The sequence below is a fragment of the Hypanus sabinus genome, unplaced genomic scaffold (genome assembly GCF_030144855.1).
Source record: "Hypanus sabinus isolate sHypSab1 unplaced genomic scaffold, sHypSab1.hap1 scaffold_1385, whole genome shotgun sequence".
In the NCBI taxonomy this organism is placed as follows: Eukaryota; Metazoa; Chordata; class Chondrichthyes; order Myliobatiformes; family Dasyatidae; genus Hypanus; species Hypanus sabinus.
In genome coordinates, this window is record NW_026779457.1 from 63,699 (window position 1) to 70,863 (window position 7,165).

A 7,165-nucleotide genomic window follows, 5' to 3' on the forward strand; every position below is an offset into this window, starting at 1 on the left:
CTTCTAAACTAACCTCCTATGTGGGACCTTGTCAAAGGCTTTACTGAAGTCCATCTCTGCAGTCCATTCTCTCGCACTCTCGATCCATCTCCACGGTACCTCTCCTACCCCCAGCTCTCGCTTCATCTCATTTACAGCTGTTCAGCTTGTGTTTTTGATTGTCAGTCTGACTCAGTTGTCAAAACCGGCTTCCGCTGACAACGGTTACTTCTCGTTCCTGAGCTCAGACACGCAGAGCATCCTCGACAGGATAGACGACCGCGAAGCTTCCATGAATAAGAAACGCACAAATACAGGCTCAAGGGCACCTTCCCGAGGTGAGTGGGGCAGAAAGACGGAGAGAGGGAGTTTCAATTTCAGTCTGACTCCGAGAGCGGAAAGTGGAAGTGTGAAAGTTGGAAGTGTGGATGGAAACCACCTCTGCGTTTGACCCTGGGGGCTTGTGATGGCACATTGGGGAGGGAGCGTCACTCTGTGTCTAAGCCCAGGACTTGTGAGACGCTGCACAGGGAGATTCACTCTGTGTTTGACTGGGTCGATGATGAGGGAGCCTCAGCCAATTTCTGAACCTGATGTATCGTACGTGGAGCCTAATGCCTAAACTCTCTCTGTGCCCCAGGTCCGTAGAGAAGGAAGTCAGATTCATCTTTGTTGCCTTTACTGTGGTCATGTAATTTGCCCATTGCTGTCGAGAAACCTCAGGGCAAACTGACAGCTGACCCGAATGATTCGCTGTTTGAGAATATGTCAGAGGGAAAGCGCAGGACAGGCGACTCGGAGGGAGCAATGTGAGGGGGTGGGGACGTCAGTGACGCTGGCGTGCTTTGGGAAGGGTGGCATGGAGCGACTGGCATAGGAGGGCATTATCGAGGCACCATTGTGGAGTGGTGTGTAGAGAGTGTGAGGTGGGAGAACGGAATGTCATGGGGGGCAGTGTTGTGGAAGTGACGCGGTCGAGGCGGTGGGGTGGAAGGGTGAATGAGAGGGGAGCGCTTAGAAGGCGAAAGGAGTGAGGGTTGTGGGATGGCAGGTGAATAAGGAGCACTGTAAGAAGGTTGGTGTTTGGAGAGGGCAATGAGAGATGCGGTGATGAGGGAGCCCCCTAAAATATATTTTGATCCTCTCTCGTATTTTCCATCTCCTCCCCCCCGCATTCTGCACAAACCTTACCTCTTCCCCTTTTCTCTCCATTTCCCTCTCACACTCATTCTTCTGTTTCCCCTCTCTTCAATCTATCCCTCTTTTCCCATCTCATCGACACTCCCCTCTCTTATTCTCTCTCTCCCCCTTGGCCCTCATCATCCCCTCTCTTTACCCTCTAACTATTCTCCCCATACTGCTCTCTATCATTGGCTCCTCTCTAACGCCCCCTCCCCTCTCTATTCGTCCTTGAACCTCTCTCTCTTCCGTACCTGCCCTCTTTCACGCTATCTGTCCCACTATTCCCTCGCTCTCACTCTCTCCCTTTCCCTCTTTACCTCCTCTTTTGCCTCCCTCTCGCGTGATTATTCTGTCCGCTCTCTATCTCCCAGTATCTCTCTACCCCTTTTTACCCATTAACTCTTCCCTCTCTCATTGCCCACTTTATTAATCCTCTCTCCTCTGTCACCATTCCCCTGACACCCACTCTGGCTCTCTTTCTGCACTCTTTCCCTCAGTCTCTCGTTCCTTTTGACTCTTCCATCCTCTAACCCCCAATAGTTCTCCATCCTGTACTTTCAACTCTCTCACCCCTCTGCCTCGCCTCCTAATCCTACTCTCCGCACTGACTACCTCACTCCCCTCACCTCACTTAACCCCTCTCTATCCTATTTCTCCTCGTTCTCTTTCACCAATTCTGCTCCATTTTCCCACCCATCGGCACTCTTCAGTCACCCACTCTCAACAACCCAATCCATCCATTTCACTCTCTCTGTCGTTGTACTCCCTATCTCGCTTCCCTCTCTTGCCTCCCTTCAACCCGTACGCTGTCCCCAACCCTAACCCCCCACCGTCTCTGTAACCTCTTCACTTCCCTCTGCACCTAACTGTCCCGATTCTCTATCGCGCTATCTCATACTTGTCTATCTCTCTCTCGCAGACGATCTGACCTCCACCTACACCGAGCTGAACATTCGGAAAGTCGAACGGCTCAGCAATAGACAAGCAGGTCAGTGATGGAACAACGACGTCATTCTGGAGGGCTCACATGTCATACTCCCAAATGCTCAAGTGTGTAATGCATTTGTCTCCACCAATTCCCTGGCAGTTGTTCCACAGACTGACCACCAACTGGGTAACAGACGGTTGTCAATCGGCTCACCAGTTGAATCTTTTTTCCCCTCTCTCCTTATACCTGAGCGCTCAGGTCCTCGATTGACCAAGTCTAGGGGAAATAATAGCGCACATTCACTCTGCCTGTGCTCTTCGTGTCTTTGTATACCCTTGAAAGGTCATCCCTGCCCTGCAAGGAATAAAGTCGCAATCAACCCAACCTCTTTCCCTAACTCAGTCCCCGGTCTCCCGGCAACGTCGTCGAAAATTTCCCCTGCACTCATTTCCAGTTCGTTGGCATCTTTCCAGGAACAGGACGACCAACACTGAACACCATACTCCACGTGTGACCTCACCGACGTCCTGTACAACTGTAACATGAGCGCCTTACTCTTGTACGCAATAGCCGATAGACTATGGACAATAGGGGCAGGAGAGGCCATTCAGCCCTTCGAGCCAGCATCCCCATTCATTGCGATCATGTCTGGTCATCCACAATCAGTACCCCGTTCCTGCCTTCACCCCTTATCCCTTGTCTCCGCTATCTAACTCTTTCTTGAAAGCATCCAGAGAATTGCCCTCGACTGTCTTCTTAGGTAGAGCATTCCATAGATCCACAACTCTATGGGTGAAGAAGCGTTTCCTTAACTCAGTTCTATATGTCCTACCCCTTTGTCTTAAACTGTGTCCCCTGGTTCTGGACTCCACCAACATAGGGAACATGTTTACTGCCTGTTGTGTGTCCAATCCTTTAATAATCTTATATGTTTTAATCAGATCCCCTCTCATCCTTCTAAATTCCAGTGTCTACAAGCCCAATTGCTCCAATATTTCAACATATAACTGTCCCGCCATCCCGGGAATTAACCTCGTGAACCTACGCTGCACTCCCTCAATAGCAAGAATGTCCTTCTTCAAATTTGGAAACCAAAACTGAACACAATGCTCCAGCTGTGGTCTCACCAGGGCCGTATACAAATGCAGAAGGACCTCTTTGCTCCTATACTCAACTCCCCTCGTTATGAAGGCCAACATGTCATTGGTTTTCTTCACTGCCTGCTGTACCTGCATGGTTGCTCTCAGTAACTGATGAACAAGAACACCTAGATCTCGATGTACTTACCCTTTTCCTAACTTGACACCATTCAGATAGTAATCTGTGTTCCGATTCTTGCCACCAAAGAGGGTAAGCTCACATTTATCCACATTAAATCGCATCTGCCAAGTATCTGCCCATTCACCCAACCTGTCTAAGTCACCCTGCATTCTCCTAAAATCCTCCTCATATTTCACACTGCCACCCTGCTTTGTGTTATCTGCAAATTTGCTAATGTTACTCTTTATCCCTTCATCGAAATCACTAATGTATATTGTAAATAGCTGCGATCCCAGCACCGAGCATTGCGGTACTCCACTAGTTACTGCCTGCCATTCTGAAAAGGACCCGTTAATCCCTACTCTTTGTTTCCTGTCTGCCAACCTATTTTCTATCCATGTTAGTACCCTATTCCCAATACCATGTGCTCTAATTTTGCCCACTATTCTCCTATGCGGGACTTCATCAAAGGCTTTCTGAAAGCCCAGGTGCACTACATCCACTGGCTCTCCTTGTCCATTTTCATAGTTACATCCACAACAAATTCCAGAAATTAGTCAAGCATTATCCCCCCACTTCATCCATGATGACTCGATCGGTCGTGTTATTGCTATCCAAATGTGCCGCTATTTAATCTTTTATAATTGACTCCAGCCTTCCCCACCACTATAGTCAGGCTAATGTCCTGTTTACCCACTCCATGCTCCCCCTGTCCAAGTCCAAGTTCCGCGGCGATACCAGCTCCCTGTTTCCAAGTCCCAGGTTCGCGGCGATCCTAGTCCCTGGTCCCCCTAGTCTGAGGTTCGTGTTCCTGTTTGTCCTCGATTTTCCGATCTTCTGTGTAGCGAGTAAGAACCACCATTTTATTGTACCAATAAAAAAGTGTTTGTGTCGTTCCCCGGCACCCTTGCCCCCACAGCTTGACATACCTAACCCTCTCTGCCCACCTGTCTGTCCTTTTGATTGGACGTATACGCTTGAATGTTCTTTTCCCAGCCCTGGTCCTCTTGCAGCTATGTCTATGTTATTCCTATAACATCATACTTGCCATTTTGCAACTGAGCCTCAAGCTCATCCGCTTTATTTCTTATACTTCGTTCATTCATGTATAATACTTTTCATCCATCACTTCCCTTGCTTCTAACATCGATCCCTCTTGCACTTGGCCATACGCTCCGATCACTTCCTGAGCGTTCTGCCCCTTTAATTCTGTTGTCGTTCTTACGTTTTCTTATTCACTCTTTTCCTTTAACTCCATCCTTGTATTTACAGTTCGTCCCCCTCCCCCCACTTACTAGTTTAAACACAACCGTGTAGCAGTGGCAAACCTACCTGCCAGAATGCTGGTCCCCCCGCTTGTTAAGGTGCAAACCGTCCCTTTCCTTCTTCTCCATCCACACTGCCTTTTGAATTCCTCTCCTCGTTCTGTCGCCCCATTCTCCCCCATTCTCCATCCGAACGCCTTCATCTCTGACCCTATTTCCGCTATCGATCCATCCCTCTATCGGCTGCTCTGTCTCCACCTCTCTCTCCATTCACTTCCTCATCTCCCTCAAATTGTGTCACCGTCTCTCACTCCGCCACACCATTCTCTTCCTGTCCCTTGTCCTTCTGTTTGTCTCTCTCTCACATTCTCTTGCTTTGTTTCCCAGATGGACTGGACCCCACCTACTCTCAGCTGAACCTTCGCCAAAATGAAGTTCTCATCGCGAAGGAAGAAGATCCTCCTCTTGCGTCGGGACGAGGAAGTCAGGCAGGTCAGAGTTCACGTTGATGACGTAATTCTGAAGGAGTCACGTGAAAAACGCACACGTGTACAAGTGGTAATGCATTTGCATCGACCATTTCCTCTGGCAGTTCCTTCCGCAGACGGCGCACCGTTTTTTAAACAAAAATTGTCATCCTGGTACACAGTTAAATCTCTTTCTGGTCTCTCCCTGGAACTGTGCGCTCTGTTCCTTAATTCTCCAATTCTATAGAAAATGACTCTGTGCATTCACCTTGTCTGTGCCCCACGTGGTTTTATAAACCTCTGTAAGTCACCTATGAACTCCAGGGTGTAAAATCGTAATCTGTCTGAGTTCTCTCCATAATTCAGTCCCTAGAGTCTCGCCAATATCCCCGTAAAGCCTCCTCTGCAATCTTTGCTGCTCAGTGGCATTTCACATGGAGCAGGTGGACAAGAACTGAGCACAATATTCCAGGGTCCTGTACAACTAAGTCCTGCACAAATGCAAAGTGACCTCTCGACTCACGGACTCAGAGCCTTGATTGATGCAGATGCAATCTTCACCGCCCTATCCACCCTTGACCTTAATTTCTAGGAAATGTTTTCGCGTAGCCCTGTGGCTATTTATTCTCTAACCCTTCCCAGAGTTCCTCCTCTTCACTGTGACTGTCTCACGCTGCTCGTCTTCCTGAAATACAACAGCTTGCACTTACCCAAATTAACTTGCATAACAAGAAAAACTGAAAACTAAACCTACCAAGCCTCGCCTGTTTCCGCCTAAGATCGTTGAGCCAAAGTCCTTAAGCCTTCACTCTGCTCCCGGCCACTCCACTGCCAGCTGTACAAGGCTGTGTCTTTTTCAAATCTTTCCCGCTTCACTGCCCGACGTCACACGCCTGCGCAGTCCCGACTCTCTTAACTCCGATGAGAAGAAGAAAAACAAATCAAAATGGCTCTCTCCGAACTCCCGTTCTGACCCTCCGACTTCCATCTCCAAATGCAACACTGCCATAAAGTGTTCTGTATGTAACTGGCACCTCTCCTGTCTGCAATGTATGCGAGTGGCCCGGATGACAGTTTAGATGAGTGGTTTGGTCCGTTTGCAGATGATACGATGATGGGTGGTGGTGTGGATCGTGTAGAAGACCTGAAAAGAATCCAGTGGGATATGGATCAGGTACAGATCTGGGTTGGAGAAACGGCAGATGGAGTATCACACGGACAAATGAGATATGTTGCACCTTGTTAGGTCAAATGTTAAGATATTGTGCACACTGAAAACCAAGACCCTAAACAGTGTTGATTAGCAGAAGGAGATTCGGGTCCAAAGTCGTTATCCGTGGGTACCCTTTCTGGGGTGTTTATCCAGGCATAGAACACGCTTGACTTTATCTTCGGGGGCACCGGGTTCAAATATTCAGGAAGTTATGTTGCAGCGTTATCAATATTTCTGATTAGGCTGCATCCGGCGTATTGTACACAGTTCTGTTCACCACGTTATTGGGAGGATTAGAAGGCCTTGGATAGCCTCCGGAGATTTTGAACGGGAGATCCGACAGATGTTTCTAAGATCACAAGAGGCATAGACTGAGTCGACAGACAGTACCTTTTTCCAAAGTTGAAATATCTCATATAAGAGGGAATGCATTCGGGACAACTTTGCAGGCCCATTCATGTACTCCGCAGGGTTGTCTCTGTTCTATACCTGGAAATAATAAAACAATTTACTAACAATTTACTAACTCTACGAGGCAGGAGATTCTAAACACGCAAAGCCTACTTGAATATGCATATTTTCATCCAAATCATTGCCACAAAGAGCAGAAGCAGTAGGCCGTATCAGTGCATTGCACCACGATTTACGGACGTCCGCCGCTCTCTGAGGTCGGTACACAGGCCAAATCTGAGCCCAAATTCCCAGTTTATTGTGAACCCCATCATGTCTATTTATCTCCCATGAAACAGACGTTGCTGAATGCCCGTCCAAAGTGAAGAGTATAGCACCCCAATGAACTGCATGTTCAACTGTGATTCCTTCCTACGTCCCTGGAATCTTAGAACTGTAGAACTTTACAGCACATTGAACA

At 48.2% G+C, this 7,165-nt stretch overlaps 1 long non-coding RNA gene across 1 annotated transcript; it reads left to right on the forward strand.

Annotated features, from left to right (window-relative positions):
• Positions 1-255: 255 nt before the first annotated feature.
• LOC132386911 (uncharacterized) lies at positions 256-5,094 on the forward strand. The gene is made up of 3 exons (XR_009509706.1): positions 256-317; positions 2,081-2,149; positions 5,002-5,094. It is a non-coding gene; the product is annotated as an uncharacterized LOC132386911 (long non-coding RNA).
• Positions 5,095-7,165: the final 2,071 nt, after the last annotated feature.